Source organism: Ochotona curzoniae, unplaced genomic scaffold (genome assembly GCF_017591425.1).
Source record: "Ochotona curzoniae isolate NIBS_2020 unplaced genomic scaffold, NIBS_Ocur_1.0 contig_2692, whole genome shotgun sequence".
In the NCBI taxonomy this organism is placed as follows: Eukaryota; Metazoa; Chordata; class Mammalia; order Lagomorpha; family Ochotonidae; genus Ochotona; species Ochotona curzoniae.
In genome coordinates this window covers 1,288,958-1,316,794 of record NW_024465556.1, presented here as the reverse complement: position 1 = coordinate 1,316,794, position 27,837 = coordinate 1,288,958, and the positions used below count along the sequence as shown (strand labels likewise).

The following is a 27,837-nucleotide window of genomic DNA, read 5'->3' as shown; positions in this document are numbered from 1 at the left end:
AAATCCTTCCTGCCTAACTCCCTTTAAGAATGCCATAGAGATGATACTGCCCAACCTGTGTCCTGCCAGGCCTGCTGCCATGTGGCAGTGTTTAGCTCAGACAGACCCATCTTCTCGCCAACAGCGAAGTAAGCCTGTGCTGAGTCAATCCCTACAGTCAGGAATATCTGTACATTCCACTGGTGGTTTATCTATGGTACATATTTAAGGGTTTTCCACTTGCCATCTTTATGTATCAGAGCCATATTTCTTTGCCTTGAAATGGAAAATTCTTATGCAGTTCAAATGAGTGTTTATTGTTCATCCATTGACTCATCCAGCACCACCATTTTGGTTCTACCATGGTCAACCATGGTCCTGGGAATCCAAGATAAATAAAGTGCTGTGTCTGTCTCTTTAGCGGTCATGGTGACACTTGAGGACACTTTCCAATGACACTACACACTAACAGTAGAAGGGACATACACAGACTAAGTCAAAAGCTCAAGGGAGGGAGAACTAACTAATTGACAAATTGGAGAAGACTTAATCAATGCATATTAGAGGCTGTGATGTTATATAGTAATCCACATGGAGCAGATGTGTAAGTCTTCATCTCTGTTAGTAAATTATAAGAACACATGTTGAATTGCAAAATTGTTTCTCCCTGTGTCTCTATTCATAAGCATGAAGATCTCAGGAACTAATGGAATGGTTATACATCCCCATATGCCATACAAAGTCCTGCCCAGTCACCTGGGGGCTGGCCTCACCGTGGAGAGGGGTTTACTGATTTCTTCCAACAACAGCTCAGCCTCAAAGAAATATCAGTCCAATGGAGGAAAAGAGCCATACTATGACTGTCAGGTGCTATCTGACATCCTTGAGGGTGGCATGTAAGAACCATGGCTGTGCGTGGCATTTCTCTTCCTTTGGGATAGATGCAGTGGAATGAAATGACAGCTGGAACGGGAACAGAAAGAGCGCTCAGTGCAGAAAATAGTTTCAGCCACTTTAGGCAAAAGCAACCCATAAGGGATTTTTTTTAAAGCCCAGGCTAGTGATTGGATCAGAGCATAGTCTATGTCTCCCGTGGAAAGCTTTCTACTTGCTGCTATTGGGCTTATATAGCAACTCAGAAAGCTGTTTGCAAGAAATTGGTCACTCTTTCCCTTTACATAACTTTCGTGAATGTGCAGCCAAATTCAATGTGTCATGGACAAACTTGCCAACCCAAGTACCACCCGACCGGTCTCATGTGAGCTTCCTCTGTGGCTCCCGTGTTCTCCAGCGATCATCACAAATCCACATCATGTTCCCAAGTTCTAAATTTGGAGCTCTGATTTAGCTGACAGATGTTTAAAATCACATTTATTTGGACAACTCCCCAAGGAGGAGGACTCAGCTGCAGATGTGGAAGAGAGCAAGTGATTCCAGTTAGGGTTGGCGGGGACCTTCCGTCTCCTTCCGCCTCCCTCCGAAAAGCTGATATGTGCCAAGGGACATTTTCAGAATGATCACACCAATCTTCAACTAAACCTCACCTGCTTGTCAAACTGTTGCCAGGATAAATGTGGCGGGGGAATCTGGGTGAGGTGTTATGTGCTGCATTTAGCCTTGAGTTCAAAAGGGATTGCTAGTTCTTGACAAAGAGGCACAAAGCTAACCTCTGGAGTCTGCCCCATGGGTGGCATCTCAGGCCTGCAAATGAAAATGACTCTGGAATGTTCAATTTCATGATCCTTATTTAGATCTCAACCGCTCAGTTTGGGTTGCGATGCCAAACTCTCCCCTTACTCCTCTGACATGGTTCCTCCTCCATTCATTAAGAACAACAAAATTTAAATTATTCCAGAATCTTCTCCATTCTTTAAGAATAACAAAATCAAAATCATTCCAAAATCTTCTCCATTCTTTAGCACAAAATTAAAATTATTTCCAAAACTTCTTTGAAAAACACATATTTTAGTTGTGTTTCAAGACTTGCACTGGATTGGCCTTTTTAAAAATTGCCTGTGTTTTTGATGTGGGAGACTAGTGACCTTTGATATTTTGTGTATAAAAAAAAAAGTGTTTGATGTCTAAAATTTCCCTGCTGAGCTTGTATTGTTTCTGGTCCCTTCTTCTAATTTTTCCATCTTCCATGTTCTCCACTTTTAAAATCAGATCTTTATTTACTGAGGTTTTGACATACTTATGAGCTCATTCGGATGGCAGCTTCAAATCAATGCAAATCACATTATAACCTCATTATAGCTTGAATGTCAGTTAACTGTAAAACAATTTTAGGACAGAGCCCAAGAGTCACTGTTGCCCTGTCCGAGAATGGTAGGAGGAAATTGGTGGAGGAATTTTGTTGCATCTCTATCAAGGCAACACTTCATTCTCAAAATTTGTAGAAAGCTGTGTCAGTTTGCTTGTCACTACTTTAGTTAAAATATATGAGAGGATCTTCTTATAGAAGAAGAAACTTTATTACAACTCACAGTTTGGAGGTTCAGAATCCAAGATTAGGGCCTGGTGCAATGGTTCAATGGATAACTCTCACCTTGCAAGTGCTGGGATCCCATATGGGTACCAGTTGGTGTTCAGGCAACTCGATTTCTCATCCAGCTCCCTGCTTGTGGCCTCAGAAGGCAGCAGAGAATGGCCCAGTGCCTTGGAACCCTCCAGCACCATGGGAAACCCAGAAGAAGCTCCTGGCTTCAAATTGGATCAGCTCTGACCATGGTGGCCATTGGGGAGAGAGTCTGCAGAAAAAGAAAAATTTTCTGCCACTCTTTCTCTCCTTAAATCTGATCTTTCTGATAAAAACAATTATTTCTTTCAAAAAAAAAAGAAGAAGAAGAATCATCCAAGGTTGGTTGGCTCTTTTGCACCTGAATAAAGGGATGGATGATGGATGGAAAACCATGTGGTGATCCAGGAAGTCAAAATAACTCAGGGAGCATACTCTTGCTCCTTGTCCATGATCTGTCTTTATTAGTCATCTTTTGATCACAGATCTGTACCCTAGCAGCCTAATCCTGTTCAATAATTTCCCAACCACCTCTCTTTCAGACACTGTAATTGGATTAAGTCTCCACCCTTCATTCATCAATCATTAATCCATTAGCCATGACATAAGACTTTAGAGCCAAAACATCTGCATGATTTGGGGAGCCAAATCTTACTCAGTCCATAACAGAAGTCAATCATTCTTTGAGACCAGAAATACCTTCAGAGGAAGTTGATGGGCAATTGGTAAAGGTGACAGAGTAGGCTTGGCTCACAATTTCTTATGCACTGTGATGAACACATAATGCATGAAATGATGATAAACTGGAAATACACCAAACTCAGCTAGTGCCATTGAATCCCTTGGGCTCAATTTGTAAATTTCAGGCTCAGAGGTCTGTATCTAGGAAAGTAGATTTGGGCATAGCGTAATAGTGAGAAGCAGAAATGAACTCTATAAGACCACCGAGAAAATCTCATGTGGATTCCTGCATCAAGAATTATAATACTGCCACTTCTTGACTTCCTGGAGAAAATGTCTTTTAGTTTATGATATTTTCTTTCAAGCCATGGATTTCCAAATCTGTTGCGTAAAATTATAAGCCAACCCATGACCATGCATTTCAGGTGTGTTGGTAGAAGAAAAGGGAAAATGATATACCTACAAAGGAGGTCTGTGTTGTGTGTTGGGTTAGAACAAACACTTTTTTTTTAACCCCACCAAACCAAACCAAGTAACTAAATCACATAAGCATAAATATGCAACCCTGGATGAAACGTCAGGGAAGTTTATAATTGATTAATCAAGTAATGTGCGCCTGTTTGCTTGTCACAAACACCATAGTGTTTCTGGGACAACAAAATGCAATGATAGATGAAGGAGTGAAAGGGGCTCTAAAATGAAATAGGTTTCCTATCAGATTTTTGGTAGAATATAAGGGATACGTGACAAATACTGATGGACCACGACACTGATGCTAAGATTCTTTTAGGCATACACTTTGAGGGACTCTAGATACTGCAGGTAAATGTTCACGGCTATGAATTCTGTATCTTTCACTTCAATGTAATTTGACTTGTAGAAAGAGCAGCCTTTGGAATCGGATTTAAACCTTGACTCTATATTTCACTCTCTCTGATAGTTTTTGGCCCACTTGGCTCATTTTTCTGAACCTCAGCTTTTCTGACAGCAAATCAGGTTACACTGTCACTTTTTTTTCTTAGAACTGCTGTGGGAAATGCATGGGATGATGTGTGTCAACTATGTAGCCTTGGTATGCCAGCCAGTCATGGTCGTTCCTGCTCATTGGAGAGCTCCATGAAAAGTGCAGTCATGGTTTGATAACTGTAAATATTAATTCTTCCTTTTTACCCATGGATGAATCAAAGTAATGGGAAAACTGGCAAATCACAATGGCAGGGTGAGATAAGGAAATGATTAGGAACAAATCTTAGGCTTAAGAGTGGGGGTGAGTGACATTTAAGGAATGTCTTTGATCATCTTCTGCACTGGTGACGTTACCTTGGGTGTCTTCCACCTTTGTCATGTGTAGAAATAGGAAAACACAAACTCATCCCTTCACCAGAGACCTAAGGCACTGTGGACAATGCTTTTCAGCACACAGGAAAGAACAGCCTTTGTTGCTCTGTTACTAGCTCAGCTCTCTCAAGCTAAAGAACATTGGGGACCCCCAAACTGTCTTGTACACTTTAGTTATTTTTCTGGTTCTGTAGAGCATTAGCAAATGCTAACCTACATTTTATCATTAAAGTGTGGTCTAGAACATAACAAAATAGTGTACTTGTTGCCTACAAAAAAACGAGGAGCTATTGACTAAGACCAGTTGTGTTTGAGAAGACTGTGCAGTTGCACCTGTGTCCAGCTAGCAAGGTGAAGCTCTGAAGACAGAGGAGGGAGGAGCTTCTGAGATCCAGATTCTCATCATACTGAGAAAGACAGTCTTCATTTCCAACTTGGCAGAAATCATTACATCAACATCTATGAGAGTCTGACTTTTAATTGGAACTGGAGTAAGAGGTAGCAAATTTATATATATATGTGTGTGTGTATATGTGCATATGTATATATGTGTGTATATGTGTGTAATATAGTGGATATATATGTAATATGGTGGATATATATACAAGAAATCTGTAATGTGAATTCCAACCGTTTAAAAATTATTTCTGATGATGTTTACATAGTTGATCAGAGTGGGACTGATCAAGGGTTAGGGAAAAGTGGCTGTGATCACTGTTTCCAAATTTTCTGTTTCTGTTTCTGGGGGAAGAAAGGAGATAAGGGGAGGAGCTATACCCAGCCTCTCAACTGCCCCCATACCCAGGGATAGGGAGATGCACTGTTATCCACCCAGGGTCCTGATGCGGTGCACACTTGCAGGTACTGCCTTGGTGGTTTCAGTAGTTCCAAAATGTTCTCAGTCTTGCTGACCCAAGGATGAGGAAAACCTTTCCAATGTCCATTGGCTGACATAGTCAACCTTACAGTCTCCGATCAGATTTTTTTAGATTTATTTTTATTGCAAAGTCAGATATACAGAAAGGAGGAGAGACAGAAAGATATTCCATTCTATGGTTCACTCCTCAAGCATCTGCAATGGCTGGAGCTGAGCCAATCCAAAGCCAGAGGCCACGAGCTTCTTCCGGGTCTCCTATTCGGGTGCAGGGTCCCAGGGCTCTAGGCCATATTTGGCTGCATTCCCAGGCCACAAGCAGGGAGCAGGATGGGAAGTGGGGCTGCCAGGATTAGAACTGGTGCCCATATAGGATCCTGGGGCATCCAAGGCAAGGACTTTAGCAGTTAGGATATTGGCCGGGGCCCTCCAATTCAATTTTTGCTGTCATCATTTGGCTGGGGTAGTTGTCCAATTTGTTCTGTTCTCCCTTCTCTGCCATGGTACTGAACATCCTCTGAGGCCACAATGGGCTGCTATTCCATGTGCATCATTGCCTGTTGTCTACTGCTCTGTCTTTTCCACTGAGGATAGTTCTTGCAGGAAGACCCACGGCCAGGTGACTCAGGTCCCACCAGACCACTGCCATCATAACTCACAGACCCAGTACCAACTGCACATGCGAGCACAAGGACCTGGGCCAGGCGCCCCTGGTTCTGCCTGACCCCTAACCCCCCAGGGCTTATGGCCCCAGGCCTTATTTTCTCAGTTTGAATGGGTGGTAAGAATGTGTGATTATGTGTGTAGAGGCCAGGCATACAAATTCTACTGGAAACAGTTTAAACATCTACTTACAGAAATCTGGGAAATAAATAGTGTTCCATCTATACCTACAAACTAAATGAGGAGGATTTCAATGCTCTGATCTATAGTTACCAATCAAAAGTGTATCATGTTGAAATGCCAGGTAAGCAATGGCATGCAGAGCATGCTAAATATTTTTCCAAGCATATAGAGGGATAAAAATATAGATGCACGGCATACCAGAAAGGATAAAAATGAAAGCTAGAGTTTTAAGAATTAAAAAATTGATTTGAGCCCTGAGACTGTGAACTAAGTTCTAGTAGCCTCCCAATCCTGGGTTTCCAAGTTAAGAGGATATAACCTCTACCTGTGGCCACTCCTCAATTTTCTGCCATCAGTTTTTCCCAAAATAACAATAAATGTGAAAGTAAATAAACTTGAGTTGGTTTCTTTGCATCCAGCTGCTACTTCTCCTGTCACTTATTCTGATTTTTTTTCAACCTAAGCTATGTGGATGAGCAGGTGTTACTTATGGCTGACTTCATACTACTTTTCATCATGCTTATCAGATATCAAGTTAAGTATGCCAAGGTTCTTTCTACTTGAGTTTATATAAGGATGTAATGCTTATAATAACCAAATGAAGGTAGCTTTTTAAATCTATTTTGTAAATAATAAAACTAGATTAAATAACCTGACCACAGCCATGAAACAAGTAAAAGGTAGAATTTAAGTGTTAACTTGTTAATTTTGAAACCTTGCTCTTAAACACTAGCTAGTACAGTACCAGTCTGACATTGTATATCTTACCTGTGTCTTTCAAGCAATCATCAAAGATTCTTTGGACTGAATTAGACAAATAGCAATGTTTTGTTTAGCCTTAAAGTTGTATTCACATCTTCCATAATTTTTGTACTGTATTAACTCATTGATAACACTGGCGAAGAGAGCAGACACAACATTGATGTTTGGTATTTAAAATTACTTACTTAGCAGAAACCAAAAGAGATCTCCTTCAGTGACTTTCATAAATCCAACTGGAAATTGCATAGACCAATATGTTTTGGTTGCTTTAAATTAAAAAAAAAAAACGAATGCTTTATCTGTGCAAACCTACCAGGGTTCTTGTCAACAAATTCTAAGACCTGAGATAGGTGTATACAATGGAGATATCAGCAGATATGAATACAAGTTAGGGAGAATTGGCTAAGCTATTTGCTGAAAAAATAGCTGCTCTATTAGTTTTGACAATGGCTGTAAATGGAAGGAAAGTAATAAGCAGAATATTCAGTGTGGAAGATGATTGATTTTGTTCCTCTTTCTGAATCGGTGTTGACAAAATGTGAATCCCCTTTCTGCCTTATGTTGTTGCCTGGCCAACACAAGGATTTGAGACCAACAACTGCATAGAAAAAGAGTACATACTCTTGGTGATTCTCCATGGAGATGACACTGCCACTTTTGCTCAGCCAAAAAGGGATGGATGGAAGACAGTGCATATGCTCAAGAAGAAGAATGGTGATTTCTATCTGGACCATATTCTCTTTTTAGAATGTTATCCCTACAACATTCTAAATATTAAGTGTTATTTTGATGATGACATCCTTCAATATCCATGAGGTAGTTAAAATGTGACCAGTATTGGCTCTCTACATATAAGAAGTTTGGAGTTTAATGGCAAGAACCAATGCCAGTAACTAAATTACAACATGGGAAGCACCCAAATTCCTGAGAACTATGTGTTGAGAGAACAGAAGAGAAATAAAAGTGATCGTTTCTGGAGGAGTGCTGGGGAGGATGAGTAAAAGCTTCAGTGTGAGGCAAACATTCATTGTAAAGAATATGTGGAGAAGCAAGCTGGCTGGAGAAAGCTACGCAAAGGTTGGGAAGCATAATGAATCCTTTCTAGGAAATGTAAAGGAAGGAAGTTTCTGCTGAGGAATTGTGACAGGTGACAGTGAATAGGCAAGCCAAGTCCAGGAAGATTTTGTCTGTCTGTGCAATAGATGGGAATTTTTACACAACTGTGAGTTGATGGATGCTGTACCTGTGTGCTCCTCACACAGTGGAAAGTCTTCTCACTTCTTCCTATGATCTGTTGAATGAGTTTATGGAAGAAGTGATGATCATGAGCACTGTGACTTTTGGCATCTCAGGATCTTGTGGATTTCAGGTGTAAATTAAAGGGTTAAATTAGGCAAATTTTGAGACTGTGTTAGATGTTCAAGTTTAAGGAACATGACTCAGAAATGTACCCCCTCCATGACTTTGGTGCTGTATCCCCAAGTAAGGGGCCAAGTAAGTTTAATTAGTTTAAAGCCCTGCCTGGTTTCCATGTACCATTCCCTATTGGCTACTGGTTTTCAGGAGTAGCATATTGAACAGGTAGCTTGAAAATGACTGTAAAATATTTTTAATAAGTGAGGAAATTCAGGCATTTCCAAGCTTATCCTTTGGGCTACAAAATTTGCCATCTAGGGAAAAATACACTTCACAGTTTTACACATTTCAAGGTCTTCCACATCTTAGAATTGCTGATTTGACTCATAATATATTCTTGTTCGTACTCTATCCAAAAATACCAGAAGGGAATTCTGACAAGGTTTGTGACTCACAGAATACCTAGCCTTCTATATTGCTCATTGCAAAGCATTGTAAACTTATTATACTTCATTCTGTCCTTTAAGGAATCTGCTTATGTTAATGTCTGATCCACCCAGGCTACTTGAGGACCTGTGGCTAGTGGTTAAGAATATGAATTTCTGAGACAAAATGCCTACTTCCTAAGGGTGTGCATTTCCTCACTTGAAAAATGACAACAGGCTTTTTCATAGGCAGTGAGTATACAACGTATAGCAATGCCTAAAATACACATAGGAAGGGCGAGTTGTAACAACAATTATTATTAAGTTCAAAGAGAAGTGGAAACAATCTAGGTGGAAGGATAACTAGAAAAAAAAAAACTAAAGCAGGTGAGATTTCAAGAAGAGAATGGGAACAGGTGGGATGCGACTTGGATGTACAGAAAGTGCCTGGCAGCTGGAAACAGGGCATGTGGGGTTTCTGGGTTTCTAAAAACAATTTTTGCTATCCTACTGGAAATTCTAAAATATTAAGCCAAGTGGGTTATCTGTGTATTCCAATATGAAGAGCAATGATTGTTCATATTCACGTTGTTGGAGTAGAAGCATCATCACAGTCAAAAGTGGGTTTAATGTGAAGCTTATGAAGTTTCCATTGCTGCCTCTCTCCTTTGATGAACCACTTCCAAGGCCTTTTATTGAATTTTGCCATCATCATTGTATTCATTCTTGAAAAAAACTTCTCTCTCTATCCCTACTTCCAATTGTATGAGCTTCACACGGCCTGATTGCATTGATTGGGAAAGTGGGAAATTTGGTTCATCTTGTAGGCTCAGAAGTCTGAATGACCTGAGTTCAAGGCTCAGTTTAATTTAGACAAATGAATGGGAGTAGGGGTCATCACCTTTCCATAGAGGATGATGATAATCCCTTCTTGAGAGTGTTGTTATAGGTATAAAATTAGATCACACCAAAATACACAATTAATATTGGTGGTTGTAACTGATTTACCTCTCCATTTTGAGTAGAGGATGGTTTTGGTTTTCTCATAGATGGCCTGAGTGGAAATCATTTCATCGTTCTTCTGGTGAAAGAACTTCTTTCCATCATTTCCTAGTATTTATTAGAAGTCCCCTGCTGTTACTGGCATTTTCAGAAAGGATCGTAAAGATTGTCATCTCTTGGGTTGTGTACAGATGGTCCTTTATTGGCAGAAAATGGGCTGGTAAAACTTGGAGTGTGTGGGCACATCTGAGAGCCTTTGTGTCAGGCTAGTAGTCATCTTCTGGTGAGCCATGAGGTCCCTTAGATGAACAGGGAAGTCTTTTCCTTGGAAGCTCCTCTCTCACACTAAAGATTGTGACTCCCAGACCTGAGTGAGCAGCCTAGTGGCTAAAATCCTCTTCCTCGCATGTGCCAGGATCCCATATGGGTGCCAGTCCATGTCCTAGCTGCTCCACTTCCCTTCCAGCTCCCTGTTTTTGGCCTGGGAGAGTAGTCAAAGATGACCCAAAGCCTTGGGATTCTGAACTCTTGTGGGAGTACTGGAGGAAGTTTCTGGCTCTTGGCTTCGGATCAGCTCAGCCACTTGGGGAGTGAATCAGCAGAAGGAAAATCTTTCTGACGTTCCTCTCCTTCTCTTGGTAAATCTGCCTTAAGAAAAAAAAAAAAGATGACTCCCAATAAGATAAACACTGAACTTGTAGCAGATTTCATGCAATAATCCCCAGGGAAAAAGAAAATACAGGCTGATGGGAATTCACTTTTGAAGCTTATGTTCTTCAGAGCTTTGGAGCCCAAAAGGCAATGTCTGGATCACTGAAGAGGCTGCTATCAAAATCATTCTCCCAATTCTTTTTTTTTTTTTTAGATTTTATTTTTATTATTTTTTCATTGGAAAGGCGGATATACAGAGAGGAGAGACAGAGAGGAAGATCTTCCGTCCGATGATTCACTCCCCAAGTGAGCGCAATGGGCCGATACTATGCCGATCCGAAGCCAGGAGCCTCTTCCAGGTCTCCCACAGGGTGCAGGTTCCCAAAGCTTTGGGCCATCCTCGACTGCTTTCCCAGGCCACAGGCAGGGAGCTGGAAGGGAAGCGGGGCTGCCGGGATTAGAACCGGCGCCCATATGGGATCCCGGGCGTGCAAGATGAGGACCTTTAACCACTTGCACCACCGCGCCAGGCCCCATTCTCCCAATTCTTGACCAAGACTCCCTCTCCATGCTGATCACTGCTCACCCCTTGGTTTTGGTGTCTTTTCAGAGCATCTGGATAGATTCACTCTAAGTTCTATATTTAATAAATTACAGATCTCCCATGTGAAGACCATGGAAGCTTGGCAGCTGCGTGGTAATACATTTCTGCAAATCCCAGAAGAAACGCTTTAGTGATGCCATAAACACAAGGTATGACTGGACACCTAGAGGTAAATTCTCCTAAAATACACTTTAGACTTCACTAAAAAGTAAAAATCTACTGATTGCAGACATCTGAACAGTATGCTCAGACCTTCATGTTTTAGTTTGGGTGCATTTTAAAAGATAATCTTTGATGAAAGTGCTCAGTGAGGCAGGGAGGAATCTGAATATGGAAGTTTGGGAAGGGACATAATGCAAGGCCTTCTAAAGGAGCTCAAAATTCACATTCTGAACATAGGAGAGCCTGATAGGGCTGAGCTGTTCTCAGACAAAGTTCAATTTTAACTATCTTGGGCAGGAAACTGAATTCTATGGATTTATGGGAGAAACTTTGGTGTTTGTTTTGTTCATCCTCATAGAAGTTCTATGAATGAGTAGCAATGGTCACAAGAAGTATACAGGACAATCGCATATTTACACATAGTTCCTATACTTTAAAACTTCATTTAGATTCTTCTATTTTGAAAAACATTGTATTTGTATGAAGTGAACAAATTTCACATATTTCACAATGAAGAGTTAAGAGCGTAGTGATAGTTCCCACCTGCCCACATTCCCTACCCACTCCCTTCCTTACTTCTTTTTTTCTCTTTAAAAATGTTGACGGTGGCATATTCTCATTTCCCTACAATCACAGACTTACCACTCCCTTAGGAAAAAGATTTCAACATATAGCAAGCAGAAAAAATAAAGCCACTTACTATTCCACCAGAGTTTAGACAAAGACTGTAAACAATAATCAAATCTCAAAATGTCAATCTTGCCCATCTAGATTCTCCTACTAGGACACTGATGGCATCTCCTTTCAAGGCTACCACAGTTCCTGGATTTGATTGTATTAATGCCTAACTGTATCCTCTGAACCTTCCTGGTGCTGATAATATTGGTGTTTTGTGTGATTATCATTCGTTGGGGAAAAGGTTCTCATTTCACTCAGACCATTTAACATCCTTCTTGGCTGGATCCTAAATTATATGTGTGGTATTAATGTGAATAGAAATATGGGGGCAATATGTTGTGGTTGGAATTTAGTAATGGTTGGGTGGTGGGTATATTGTGGTTGTGAATTTGGTTTGTAGTTATATAAGGTATACAAATTGGAGGTGTTTAGGGGGGGGGGTAGTGTTGTTGGGACTATTAATATAAATGTGGGTGTAATATGAATTAAAGGTTTTGGGTATGTTATAGGGTTTCAAATTTGTTGGGGTGGGGAGTTGCTTTTTTAATTTGATTTCAAGGGTTAATTTTGTATGGTGTTTTTGTGTATGTTAATGAGGGTGTGGGGAGGCATTAGTATTTAGGGGTTGGGTAGTAACTATTTGTTTAGGTAATGGTATTATTACAATATGCAGTATGTGTTTGATAGGGTGGTACAGAAAGAGTGTGGATGGTTAAGGTTAGTGAGTTTTATTTGATTAGGGATAGTTTGAATAAACTTTTTGGGTGGTTGGATCGCTATGGTACAGGTGGCTGGTGAGACATGTAGAGATATATCTCAGTGTTGCCTTCGGGAGCAAGTGCTTAGCACCGCAGGAGGGCTATAAGGGGGGATAGGTGGAAAGGTGGGCAGGTATCTGAGAGGGCCTTGGATAATGCATGGTTGATCTAAAGTTAATGGCTTGAATAAATCATGACTTTGTTTGACGTGGGATTGGGCACACTTGCCAACACCGGTATTTATGGAGAAGGTCCCAATAACTTGGTCAATAGTTGATTAGGATGTGGGGGGAAGGGGGGGGGGTTGAGGTAGTTATAGTGGTTTGGCCATCACGGGTTCACTGATGTAAGGCTGCTTAGGGGACGACGGACTGCGAGCATAGGTTCGGATCATCGACGGGGGACCTTGCTTCTTCCAACTTCTCCTCCTGCCACACACACACTGTCCTAGATATCTGCATAGAAAGGCACTTGTTGATAGGGAAATGTGACAAATGTTTGCAAGTCTGATAATTATTAAAATCTATAATAAAAGATCAGTGAAAGTGAAAGAAGCCAAGTCTCTCTGCAGGAAAAATCAGTATAATGCAAAAACCAGGTGAATTAAGTATTTCAGCTTCTTTAGCCTTGATAACCATAAGATTGAATAAAATAATAACTTGGAATTCATGAGGAGTAGATATGAACTCACATAGAGGCTCTATCTTCAGTGCTTACACACTGTGTTGACCACAGTAAGTGGTTCTTGAAGATAAAGCAGCTATATGAAAATGGGTTTACTATACTATACAAAGGCCCTAGGCAAAAAGGTAATTTAATTGTACCCCCACCCTACTTTCATATTTCTTCATTGCATCGTTATTGCTTTGGCAGAAAATGAGAGAAACAGTCAAGTATGAGTTGTCACTCTTAGCCATTGTCAATCTGGAGATCTAATCTACCTCATTATTGGAGGGAGCACATTCTGAAAAGGGGCCTCCAGTTTGATGCATTGTTTGAGTGACTGCCTCAAAATGGACCATCACCAAATGCCATAGATGTATAAGGGGTGTCTGCCACAAGGTCAGGGACTCAGGTAGCAAGGGCAGGAGGAGTTCCCCTTACTTATGATTTAAACTACTTTGAGGGACTCTCACAGGAACCCAGTCGGATTCCTGTTTCAGCCTAAAAATGCAGATCTCTGTGTGGTTAGTTGGTTGATTGATGGAAGGATTTAGTGATACAACATTTAAAAAATTAATTCCATGACAATAACAGGGTTTGAAGTTCACTTCTTGTACTGAAACCCTTCATGTTTATGATGACACACTGAGAAGAAGAGCCCATTTTGTTAAACCAGTTTAAAGAAAGGCTCCTAAACTCTGAGGTCAACACAAGTTCTGGGCATGACACTGTCTCTTTGACAAGAGGAGAGAGAGTAGAAGAAACATTGGTACCCATTTCTACCTGTAATCTCTGTCAACCAACCTGTGTGCTTCTGGTGTCTTGTTATTCTTAGGATTTAACAGACTTTGGCTCAGTCTGCATGCTGGATACTCCCAAGGCAGTTAAAGGCCATGTCTGGTTTGTTGAACTGGATGCCTTCAGCCTTAGCTGCTGACACTGTTTCAGGAAGGGAATCATTGTGTCAACCTGCTCCACAAGCAGAGTGAGCCTGGTTCCAAGCATCACTTTCATGATGTATCTGCTGAGAAGCAAATCTCCATACTGATTGCCATTTGAATCCATAACCAACATCTACAGGGAAAGAAGGCGCCTGTGCTTCTGTTTTATTTGCTTTTTTGCTTTGACTAGTTGGTGGGAGATGACATTTCTTGAATTCTAAAAATCTCAAGTTTAGTATTCTGACTCTCAAGTGAATGCAAACGTACCTTTCCTGGATTATATTTTTTGAAAGGAATGTTTTCATTTAAAGCAAGGATGAATAAGCAAGCCCCTTGCTTTGGAGATTCAGACAAGAACTTCCTTTGGGATTTCTCTTAATTTCCAGAGAATAAGGCTCCTGCAGGCTGAAGAAACTCCCATACTGTTCCTACACTGACGGCTCCTACAGGGCTGCTGGCCTGTTTGATATTCTGAGGTCTAGAGAAGATTTAGGTCCAGGGGGTCACCATGAGGGCAGAGTCTTGTTCATTTCCTCTCTTATTTATCTTCAGCTTGTGGTGTTGGAATCAGCCTTTGATAGAGAGCCTTTCTACCACAACCACACAGAGCCAAGCATTTCAGTGATTTGGTTCAAACCACCTCAAGGTGGAGAAGGGGCTTGGCTTCCAGTGTGGTAAAAACGCCACTGAGCACCTCTGAGAATATCTAGTTGTGTTCTTCTCTGATGAGAAACTCTGATTTCTGAAGGTTTCACTGGTGACACTTCCCAGACTTGGGTCAGGGAAGGAATCATCCTGGTGGGGGCACCAGGTTTTGTTTTGAGTCATTCTATTTTCAGTTCCTCATGCAACAGTCTTGCCACACATTGGAAAGCAGTGTGTCTCTGACCTCATGGGCCTATTTCTACTTTTCTGCGTGGTGTATGACTCACCTGTGGCTGCCCTCAGCAGAACCTGTGGAGGGACTGTGAATGCTGAACTAGCCTTTGGACTTCTTAGCAACCACTAAACTTCCTTGCTGACTCCTAGGTACATCACAGGAACATCCCTGGTTTGCTAGACTCAGCAAGTGCTCGAGTTCCCAGAGCACCTGGGACAGTGGCTAGGCTTGTCTCAATCGGGTTTGTTCACCTCGTCCTCTTTCATTTTCATTTAATACAGCTACTATTTCTCATCAGGGTTGGAAAGTCTGGATTATATGTAGTTTCATCTGAGATGAGGCATCTGAAATATCCTGCATGGAGCCTGAAACATGGGAACATGGGTTATGTTTTACCCTATGCTCCTATTGCCTCACCAAGAACCTCAGTAAACAGAAACGTGGTCCCAGGGGTGCTTTGGGTCCCTGCTTTACCTCTGCCATGGACTTCCAGGACAGATAGTGTGCTGTGCTGTGTCATGTCTATCCAAGAAAATGATGTAACATGTGCCGCAGACGTTGCCATCTGTGGGAGAGTGCAGCTTGGGCTCAACCCACAAGAACAAAGGAAGTGCTCTAGCACTTGGGGATATTCCCAGTGAGTCAGCTAGCTGGAACAACAGTGCCTCCGCAGGTGGTCCATGTGTCCCAGCCTCTCAGCACCCTCCGATCTGTACGATCTGTACGAAGTGAGGACTACTGGGTGCAGGGCATTGTCATGTCTTTTACATAACATGTAGAGGACAGCATTGCCATGTCTTTTACATGATGTGTCTTCTTGCATGACTTTTTCTGGTAAGGATTTTTGATATGAAACCCAGTTGATTGTGTGACCCAGAGAATGGAAATAAGTTTTATGAGACACTAGGATTTTTTTGTTCCCATCTCAGCATCTTAATTTTCTTTTTTTGTTCTTTACCCCCACCTTACTTTATTAAAATAAAAAAATACTTCTAGGCTCATTAAATTGCTGTAACAAACTACTTACAGGTCAAAGCTCACATTTTGAAAACAACTCTGCCTTAGTGACCACGAGCAACTCTGTCGGAATATTTATACGATGTGAATTCCTGGGCCCTTCTCCAGAGATTCTAATTCACTCAGCCGGGGACCCAAGAATCTGCATTTTGTGGAAACCAAACTCAAATGTAACCACTAAGAGGCCAGGACATGTTTTCATCCCTGATCATCCAAAGTGCTTTGAACAGAGAGCCCCGTGCAGAAGCAGAATAGGTGTTTGATCAGTGTCAGTGGAATGGATGAGTCCATGAAAAAGTGCCCCTGGTGATTTTAATTCAGATGTGTAGATTTCAATTAGTTTTGGTGTAGCTTAGTTCTCTTTTGGGGGTAACATTTTATTTTCATGAAGCTTCAAGCTTATTGAAAAGATTAAAAAGTGGGACGAAGATCCTCATTTATTCCTTCCCTTAATTTCCCACTTTTCTATATTCCCATCTTCTCTCTTCTTACCCTTGTTTCCTGTCTTCTAAGTACCTTCTTTTTTCTATTTGTCCATATGGCCAATGTGTTTCATTTCTGAATGATTTGAGAGTGAGTGGTAAACAATACTCCCCTTTTCTGTGTGGTTAAAATTTGAGGCTCTCTAGATCAGAGGCTAAGCCTCTAAATTCGTAAACAGTGAGTAGGATTGATCTTCAAGTCATTCCATTCTCCATCGGCAGCCACACCTCTCTTTCTTTCTGTGTTTCTGCTGTTGGTTTTACAAAATGAGTTATCAGATGTGGCTAGACCTTTGAACTGTAGAATTGCTATGAATCTCCACACTGGAAGAATCCTTAGAAGTCTTCAAATCTGTATTTGGAGGGGCACAAAACTCCTAATAAGGTTGGCCAAAAGTGGTCTTCATCACAATGCAAGATAAGCAAGTTCTCTTCAGTTGAGCACAGGGGAAAAGATCCTTAAATATATGAACAAGAAAAAATCTATTAACATATAGAGGAACTTCATTCAGACTCAAAGCTGACCTCTCAGAGAAATTCTACAGGCTAGAAGAGAAAGGAGTATCTAAAATAATAATAATTTTCTAGTATCTAAAATAATAATAATAACAACATTTTCCAGTATCTAAAAATAACAACATACCCAGTAAAGCTTTCCTTTGTCTTTGAAAATGAAATAAAATTCTTCCACTGTAAAGAAGAGCTTAAAAATTTGCCTTTTCCAGACTTGCCCTACAAATAATACTTAAATATGTTCTGTTGAAAGAATAGTACCTACCAAGACCAAAGGCAAATGTGAATTATGTGCCAATATAACAGGAAAAGAAAATGAAATCAGACAATGAACATCTCGTTGCTAATATGACAGGACTTAACTCTGAATGTAAACTTAATGGCATAAACTCATTAATCAAGTGTTATAGATTAGCAGACTGGATAAAAAAAAACCAAAACCCATCTGTTGCCTACAGTAGACACATCTTAAAAGGATGGAAAAAGATATTCCAAGCTAATGGAATAGTGAGCTGGTATAGCCAGTCTTATATCAGATAATATAGACTTTGATATGAAAAACATTAAAAGAGATGAAGAAGGACATCACATAATGATCGAAGGATACATTCAGCAAGATAACATCATGTTACTAGTATCTTCAGATTTTTTTTTCATTTCTGATTATACTTGGTGACCACGATTATACTTGGTGACCACTTTTTTTTTTTGCTAGTCTAAAAGTTTGTTTTACTCATCCTCTTAAAAAATGCCTCTTGTTGCAATTTGTAGTTTTCTAGTTCCAATTCCATTTATTTTTGCTGTGATTTTTATCATTTATTACTTCTTGTTTGTTTTCCTTTTTTAATAAGTGCTTGAGATGCATTATTAGAGCAGTTATTTGAGATATTTTGAATTTCTGTAAAAACCTGATGTTATAAATGCCCCTTTCAATGCTGTTTTGGTACATCATAATGGTTTTGATATTTTTGTTTTTCTTTTTCTTGTATTTTCATTTCTTCAAAAAGATTTTTATTAATTTCTTCAGTGACACATAGTTCATACTGTAGCATCATTTTCTCCAAAAAGGTTCTTAATTTCTTTTTCATTTCTTCAGCAGCACATTGGGCACTTAGTAGCATGTTATTTAACTACGTGTTGCTGTGAATTTTTGTGTTTTTTCCTGTTGTTATAGTAACTGTGTAATGTGGACTCTCATATCCAGATGTGAAAACACAATGCATTGTGCAAGTCTACTTCCAAATCAAAGATGGACTCCCAGTGAAGCAATGAAATACATCTTGAAAATAGGATGCTGGACTCTGTGCCAATGTCCATGTCTCTAATGCAAGGATACACTTAAATAGCAGAATGATGGCTGTTGACAAAGGATTATACTGTTGTAATAATATAGGGGAAATCATTAGGGAGAAGGGCATTTGAGGAATAGGGAGGGGAAATCCCAGAGCCTGTGGAACTGTATCATAAAGTAATAAAATTAATTAACTTAAAAAATAAGTCTTACAATCTAAAAATTCTCAGATATAGAATCTGTGCTACAACTGTAGCTCTGGGGGTAGAGAGCCACAAATGCAGATCTGGACAGCACAGACCTCTGGCTTCAGGATTCCTGAACAGAACCTGTGGCCCAGGAGTCTGGGTTCTCTATCTCAGGTGTTGCTGGGGCCCAGCCAGGGGAGGGAAGCACCACTCTTACAACCTCATCCCTCTGTAGAAAACCCTGGATGGTGGTCACCCAGGGGCTGCTGGAACATGTCTGAGGTGGCAGAGAAGCCTGCAGAGGTGTGCTTCATGTTGACCAGTTTGGCTTGTTAGAAATTTCTGATCTTGGCTTTGATATCTTTCCAACTGCGATTGGGTTCTGCCTTCTACAGCACTTATAAACAGGGTCAGTTGGCTGCTGTCCATGCATAATAATACAGAACATAGAACAAATGTCTGTCAAAGCCCTAGCACCTTCAGGACTTTATATTAAGTATATTTTCTTTTAGTTCATATATATGTCTATATATACTATATATTATATTTACAACATATAAATTGTATAAATATATGTTCCATGCATAGTATACAACATGTAATATATAATCTATAGTTCATATAAAAATAGTATACATAATATATTATAAATAAATGATTTCACATGTTAATATATAGTCAATCAGATATATAATTCATATAAAATGTATACAAGTATTCATATAATTAATGTAATATTTAAAATATTCATATATTATGTATATATATACAAGCATACACTCAAAAACACACATGACACAGTTACTATACATTCCCTTAAATAAAAAGCAATAAAACAAAATCAACAACAGGAAAAAACACAGAAATGTGCTTTTGGAAGTACATTTTAAAATTGAGTGCTTTAAATTCTACTGCTTTAGTCTGCAAAAATTTATTCAGTTATTTCCTGTGAGTGTTAATTAGACTTTTTCCATTTCCCACTGTTTTAACCAATGTATAAATAAATACATTGAAAAATCAGTAACTGCATTTTTGATTATTTGTTTAAGCTAGATTAACAAATGTGGAGTTACTGAATTTAAAAACGCATCTTTAAATGTATCATGTTTGATACATATTGCAAGCTTCTTAGGCAAAGATTTGTATTACTTTTAATCTAACAGTCTTTCTCTCTGAAATTAGTCATTTAAGCAAAGTACTTATAGGTCCTATTTTAATTATGAAGCAATTTCAGCATTTGGTTTTGAGATTTTTTTAATTGTTTCTTTTTATTGTGTTATTACTAATTATTTAAATTTAAAAAGTATATATAAATAATCAACATATTCTCTTGAACCCCAAACTCAGTTCTAGAAAATTTTAACATTTTTCCATTTAAAAACTTTTACAAAAGAATTAAAAGAGGCTTGTGCAAGATTTTTGTTATACTTGCAATAATTAAAATTTGAGGCAGGATTAATGTTCCTCAATGAGAAAATGAATAAAGAAGCTGTAAAATATTCATAAAATGGAAGAGTATACCGTAATGAAAGGGAATGAACCAGACCCATGTATTACTGATAAGGAAAAATATTAAAATATAACAGCAGGGAGCAAAAATTCCAACTGACAACCTACACTGTGCTTTTTTTAAAGATTTATTTTATTTTTATTGGAAAGGCAGATATACAGAGAGGAAGATATTCCGTCCGATGATTCACTCCCCAAGTGAGCGCAACGGGCCGATGCTATGCCGATCCAAAGCCAGGAGCCTCTTCCGGGTCTCCCACGCGGGTGCAGGGTCCCAAAGCTTTGGGCTGTCCTCCACTGCTTTCCCGGGCCACAGGCAGGGAGCTGGAAGGGAAGCGGGGCTGCCAGGATTAGAACCGGTGCCCATATGGGATCCCGGGCGTGCAAGGCGAGGACCTTAACCACTGCGCCATTGCGCTGGGCCCTACACTGTGTTTTTAAAGTCAAAAAGTCAGAAAACATTGCCATTTTTAAAGGGGTATGTACATACTAACTAAATGATTGTTTTTGACCCAAGGGAGAAACTAGCAGGGAATAGAGATGTACTTTTACTTCTTTCTGTGTCATTTTTAAAAAGAGCAAACATTTTAACTTTTGTTAAGCTTTTTCTACATTGAAAATACATTTTACTTTTTTGGTAAGCATATTAATCAAAGCTGGTTTGTAATCTTTTCACTTTTAAAGTTTACAATGTAATCAAACAAATAAATCTGTTTATGATTTAATACCTAACAATTCTTTACTGGACAAGAGGTAAGCTAAACATTGTCTCTATTTTATTCCTTTTTTGTATGGGGAAAATATGTATATATATATATTATTATTATTTCTTTTTTTAAATTGTATCTTTTATTGAAAAGTCAGATCTACAGAGAGAGAACAGAAGGATCCTCTGTTTACAAGTTCACTCCCCATGTAGCCTCAACATCTAGAGCTGAGCTGAGGCAATCCAAAGCCAGGAGCAAGGAGATTGCTTTGGGTCTCCCACACAGGCGTAAGATCCCAAAGCATTGGACCATCCTCCACTGCCTTCCCAGGCCACAGACAGGCAAATGAAAGGGAAATGCAGCTGCTGAGACATGACCAAGTACCCATATAGGATCCCAGAGCATGCCAGGCAAGGAACTCGGCCACTACACTACTATATATCAGGCTCCTCTGCCTCTAATCAATCTGGGAATTTTGATGTTTGATAAGAACATAGAGTAACATTTGAACTTTTTAACCAAATAACTCTGTAGCTCTCCTTTAACAACTTGTTAAATAATGCTTTCCTCCTCTTCTTCTTCTTCTTATTGTTATTTAAATAATGCTTACAGAGTTGATCAGGGTGAGAAAGATTGAGGGTTAGGGAAAAGTGACAGAGACCATTGTTTCTAAATTTTTTTTTTCCTCCTGTATCGGGAGGAAGGGGGAGGTAAGGGGAGAAACTGAACCAAACCTCCCAACCACCTCCATACTCAGGAATGGGGGACAATCACCTGGTATCAACCCAGGGTCTCCAATGTGGAGCATGCTCTGAGGGTTCTGCTTAAATGGTTTTGATCGTTCTGGAATGATGTTGATCTTGCCGATCCAAGGATGAGGAAATCCTTCCAAGGTCCATAGGCTGACGTGGTCCCCCTTAGAGTCTCTACTCACCCAAATACTCACTGTCAAAGCTTGGCTGGGAGAGTGGTCCATTTTGTTCTGCCCTCCATGGTACTAGATGTCCTCCGCAGGCCTCAATAAACTGGTTGACATGTTCCCCTTGTGCATCTGGGCATGCAATCTGCTGCACAGGCTTCAACAACTGAAGAGACCCAGTTTTGACACGTACTCTTCATGGTCAGACCACAATCCTGTAATTTTTTGCCCCATGGTTGGAGTTCTGAGTCCAGTGGCCCAGTTGTGGGGGTCCTCAAAGAAACCTCATCAGAGGTGACCCCAGAACTGACTCCTGTGTGCATCAGCTAGTACAGGGTCCAGCTCAATCCATCACCCACATGAGCCTACACACACACTGGTGGTTGCAGTCATCTGGTCAGTTCTGTCCCCAACCTCATCTCATATGCAAACCAGTAGATGGTGCATCACAGCCCATTCCTGCCCACCACACACTCAACACTATGCATGCCATTGGGAACTGCAGCCTAGTCAGAAAGACCCCACAAACTCCCACTGTTCTCCCCCAGCCTCAGTTCATGCTCATGCTGGTATGTGCAACAGACTGGCCCAGTTTGTCCCACATCCCTTTCGGCTCTCTCCACATTAATGGGTGTAGGAGCCTAGCTCAGCCTGACCAACCCCACTATCCAGTCCACATTCATGCCAGTGCGTGCCACTCCTGTCCAGCCAAGACTGCCTCCAGCTCTGGTTCCCAAGTTTACCAGTGAGAGCTGCAGCCCATCAGAAGTGTGCCCGCAGTTTGCCTACTAAGCCCACTCCTAGCCCCAGATCTTGCACTTTCTAAGTGGTGCTGTGGTTTATCCTGACAGGACTTACCCATGGTCCCAGCACCTGGTAGCCAATGCTGTGGGAAAACCTGACCAGACCGCACTTACTCTGGCTCATGCATGAACCAGTGGATTCAGTCACTTAGCTCAGTCTGGCTCTCCCCTAATCCAGCTCACATGCAGGCCAACAGGTGTTGTAGCCCTGCCTGGTCTAGTTTGCTCCTAGTCCCAGTTATTACATTCACCAGTGGGAGCAGGGGAGCTTGTGCTGCTCCATTACTGGACTCAAAACCCTTGGCATTTGCTGGAGGGTTCAATAACCTAGTCTGGCCCAGTCTGTGCCCAGCTCATGCTGGTGGGTGCTGCAGCCTATCCCAGTCCAGCCAGCTTTTAGTCCTGGCCCTAGTGTGAACTGGCTGGTGCTGCACCCCAATCCTGGTTATATGTGAGTGGGTGTTATGAACTGGCCAGGCCTGACCCACACCCAGAACTGACCTACATGTGTGCTGGCAGGTACTGTAACCTGTCCAGATCTTGATTTTCTATTTTTTTTCTTCAGTGACACATTAGTCATTCAGTAGCATGTATTTAACTTCATGGTGTTGTTCATTTCTTTTTTCTTCCTGTTGTTGATTTTGTTTTGCTTTGTTTTTTTTTTTTCTTCCTGTTGTTGATTTTGTTTTGTGGCTTTTCATTTAAGGGGATGTATAGTAGCTGTGTAATGGAGACTCTCATATCTAGTAACATGTTATTTGACTTCATGACATTGTAAATTTCTATTTTTCTTCCTATTGTTGAAATTACTTTTTAAAGTGTTCAGTGTGATGTGTAGATACAGTTCTAAGTACATAATGGCATTCTCTTCTTCCCTCCTTCCTACTGCTTTAATTTTTCCCTTCTTTTCTTTTTAGTTTTTAAGATCATGTATTTTAAATTTACATACAACAAAAAGGCCTAATTCTTTACCAAACCAGAAGTTTAATGAGGGCTGGCACTGTGGTGTAGCAAGTAAAGTCACTGCTTGCAATGCTGGCCTCACATGCGGGTGCTTGTACATTGCACAGCTGCTCCACATCTGATCCAGTTCCATGCTAATGACCTGGGAAAAGCAGCAGACGATGCCTCAAGCATTTGGGCCTCTGAACATGTTTGGGAGACCTGGAGGAAGCTCCTGGCTCCTGGCTTCAGCCTGGCCCAGTCTTGGCTGTTGTGGCCAGCTGGGTAGGGGAATAGGAGATGGAAGATCTCTATTTCTTTCTCTTTCTCTGTAACCTTAATCTTCAAATAAATAAATAAGTAAATAAATAAATTTTTAAAAATATCAAGTAAACAGCAAAAAGACTAATTCAGTGGAAACACAGTCTATGGCTATAAGCAATTATTGACTGGAAAACTAAACATTTCGCCAATATACAGCAATTTTGAAGTATTAACACACCATTAAAACTATAGTAGTATAACATTCTATAATCATTGGTTAGACAAAAGTATAAAACAAGGTTTTACAAAACTATTTGTGGAGCAATGCTAATATACCCGGATATTTCTGTTTACCTTTTAGGCCTGTTTGTTGCTTAAGTTTTAGATCCCACAAAGAAAGTAGGACATGTGTTACCTGTCTTTCTGGGTTTCGCTTATTTCACTCAACCTGATGTCCTCTGGTTGAGTCCTTTCTGCTGCAAATGGTAAGGGTTTTTTTTTTTTTTTTCGTATAACTAAATACTGTTCCATTATGCATATACACCACATTTGCTTTATTTATTCATCTGATAATGAGCACCGTGGTGGACTACACATTTTGACTGTTGTGAACAGTGTTATAAACGCAGGGTTAAGGTACCTCTGCTTCATCGTGTTCAAGTCTTTTGAGTATATACTCAGTAGCAGGATTGCTGCATTGTATGGCAAGTCTATTTTTAGTTTGTAAAAATATTTGTTTATTTCAAGGAATTACAGAGCGAGAGAGAAGTAGAGACAGATTGACAGACAGAGAGCTTTTTCTGGGACTCTCCCTTGGGTACAGAATCCCAAGCATTTGGGCAATCCTCCGCTGCTTTCCTAGGCACATTAATAGGCAGGATTGGAAGCAGAGCAGCCAGGACTCAAATCGGCACCTGTGTATGATGTCAGCAGTGCAGACAACACTACATCATTGTCTTAGAGTGTTTCCTCAGTTTCCTTCTGGAAACTTCTCAGTCTCAGGTCCTACATTTTGGTCTTTGGACTGTATTGGTTTTTGTATGTGGTAAGGATATGGATTCAGTTTCATTCCTCTACATGTATTTTGTCAGCACCGTTTGTTTAAAAAGTTATCCTTGTTCCACTGTATAGTCAGAGCACTTTTGTTAAAATTCAGTTGGCTACATGTATGAAACTTACGTAAATAATTAAGACTTGATTTTTTTTTTCAAATTTTGGCCTCATCAGTTAATTACGTAAGACTGTAGAGGTTGCTAATTCTTGATGGCATCAATATTCTTCAGTCATTCATTCAATACATGCCAGGCACTGTTATAGATACTAGAGATTCTGACATGAAAGGAAAAACAAACCTTTGTCTCCATGAAGCTTACTGCAATCTAATGAAATCTTGACTTCAGGCCTGTACAAGATCAATTGGACTTCATTAGGTTGTCTACACCATTTATACTAGCAATATAGCAACAACTGAAGTCATGTATTCTGAGAAAAGAAGCAATGCTAGAATTAACACAAAAAGGAATTTCTAGTTAATAATGATCAGGATTCACCATTCTCCAGGTAATTCAATTATTTATAATTTGGAGATGTCTCAGTATATATGACTTCAGCTTTTCAAGTAGAACTCCATAAGTCAGACTCAGCAGGTTTGTGTACTCAGGTGCATTTTCTTCTCAAAATTCTGGCTTCCTCAGCAGAAAACTTTATATACTAGGCAAAATGGTGAGAAAGGAAGTGTGAGTTTTAGTAAATTATTTTATAGGGTAAAACAGCTCATTCACCTTCTCCCTGCCCCCCACAAAATAACGTGAATCAGCAGAAAGAATGGACTATCTGGGATTGCCTAATGACTTTGAATATAAACCACACATGGAAAATATAAGTACTGTTGCAATGATCTCCTCTGTTGAAGATAAAGCTCATACATTTTCATTCTATGGGATAATTCTGCTTCATTAATGCTTTCCTCTCGTACATATTGAAAGTAGAAAGGAAATTGCAGTTAGTTGAACTCATTCATTCATTGGATCAACAGACATTTACCTCTGCCAGGCTAGGCCCTACTTTTGTGGATCTTGCACTGTGGGTACAAGTAGATATTGAACAAGTGGATATCAGGAAGGATCAGCTGCGGAAGAACAGAGCACCTTGCATGATCCGTTAGGGAGCATGACAACAAATCATAGCATGCATGCATTCCTGCATCCATTAATCCAAGAGTAAGAATTTCCTTTTCCCCCCAAGATTCATTTATTTTTATTGTGAAGTCAAACATACAGAGAGGAGAGGAGAGAGAAAGATATTCCATCTGATGAGTCACTCCCCAAGCAGCTGTAATGGCTGGAAATAAGCCAATCCAAAGCCAGGAACCCAGAGCTTCTTCCGGGTCTCCTATGTGGGTGCAGGGTCCCGAGGCTATGGGCCGTCCTCCACTGCTTTCCCAGGCCACAAGCAGGGAACTGGATGAGAAGTGAGGCTGCAGGGATTAGAACTGGCACCCAGATGGGATTCTGGCACCTTCAAGGCGAGGACTTTAGCTGCTAGGCCACTGTGCTGGGCCCAAGAATAAGAATTTTAAAAGAAAAATCATTCACATGAATGTCAATTTCACAGCATGCTTGACTACAGTCCCTAGTGTGTTCTACAAACACTGAACTGGCTTCCTGGCTAGGTCTGCAGTGTGCAGTGATGGCCATCAAAGGGGATCATTTTCCTAGGTGATATTTCACCAATTATAACGGCAACGACAGCTGGCATTTATTGAATCTTTTCTGTATGCAGGGCACAGTGCTGAAAACTTTATATGTAATAACATTCAAAACAGTACTAAGGAGGTTAAAATTAATATCCATATCTTGTAAATGAGGACCCTGAGTCTCAGAGACATAAAAAAACTGGTTCAGAATCCCATGTCAGCTAAATACTAGATGCAGGATGACATGAGCCAACCAGGAATTGGACTATTTAAAATGGACAGGAAATGAAACTGCATACTGAGGCAAACATGTTAAGAATGTAAAATAAGTCACTTCTAGATTTCACAGTGTTTCAAAGATTAAGTAAATAATCTTCAGTAGAATCCAATCCAAGCATGCAATTCTTTGCATTCAGTACGTGCGCTTGCTAAGGAAAAAGATACAAGAGAATGCTTGTATTTTACATCATATGCATGCCTGGTAATGACCTTTCCTGGTTTCTTTCCAAAGGCTACATTAAAGCAACCATGTTTTCCCTAAGCAAGTTTTCTTCTTCTTGCAATAAGAAAACAAGTGACCTGTACCTGGTCTCTGGTAGACCAGTATTCTATCATGCAAAGGTGTTTTTTTTTTCTTTGTATTCCAGTTTGCTAGAGGGAGAAGAGGAGAGAGGAGAGAGAGAAGAGGAAGAGGAGAGAGAGAAGAGAGAGGAGAGAGAGGTTCACTCCACATATGTCTGCTTGAAACAACTGGTGCTGGAATGGAAGCTAGGAACTCAATCAAGGCCTGCAAGATGGGTGGCAGGACAACAACTATTTGGGCCAATACTTCTGCCTCCCAGGGTTCACTGTAGTAGAAAGATGTATTCAGGAGCTAGATCTGGGCATTAAATCCACATATTCTGATGCATGATGCAGCTACCTAATCCGCTAGGCAAAATGTGTGCACTGCATGAAAGCTTTAAAACAACCTTCTGGAGCTAGCAACATGGCATAGTAAGCTAACTTGTGCCAGCATCCCATATGGATACTGGTTTGTTACCTGACTGTTACAGTTTGGAAAAGGGCAGAGAATGCCCCAGGTCCTTGGGCCCTGGCACCCGTGTGAAAGAACTGTTAGAAGCTCCTGGCTCCTGGCTTAAGATCAGCTCAGCTCTGGCTATTGCAACCAAGTGGCAGGTGAACCATCCAATGGAAGATGTTTCTTTCTGTGTCTGTCTTTCTTTATGAAATTATGCCTTTCCACTGAAAGGAAATAATCTCGAAACAAATAAAAAAATCTTCCATAGAGCTTTATTTCTAAGTTCCACCATGTTTGCTACCAATGCACAATTTCTCTTTGTGTTCCTCCTCCTCCCCTTTATCAGCAACCTTACTGTTGTTCTCACC

At 40.3% G+C, this 27,837-nt stretch overlaps 1 long non-coding RNA gene across 4 annotated transcripts in view; it reads left to right on the top strand.

The window, feature by feature from the left end:
* LOC121153317 overlaps nucleotides 1-27,837 on the top strand; it is a 387,354-nt gene that overhangs the window by 213,233 nt on the left and 146,284 nt on the right. For all 4 annotated transcript variants that reach the window (XR_005883383.1, XR_005883384.1, XR_005883381.1 and 1 more), the window contains one exon: nucleotides 11,090-11,185. This is a non-coding gene — a long non-coding RNA (uncharacterized LOC121153317). The remainder of the gene's footprint in view (nucleotides 1-11,089; nucleotides 11,186-27,837) is intronic.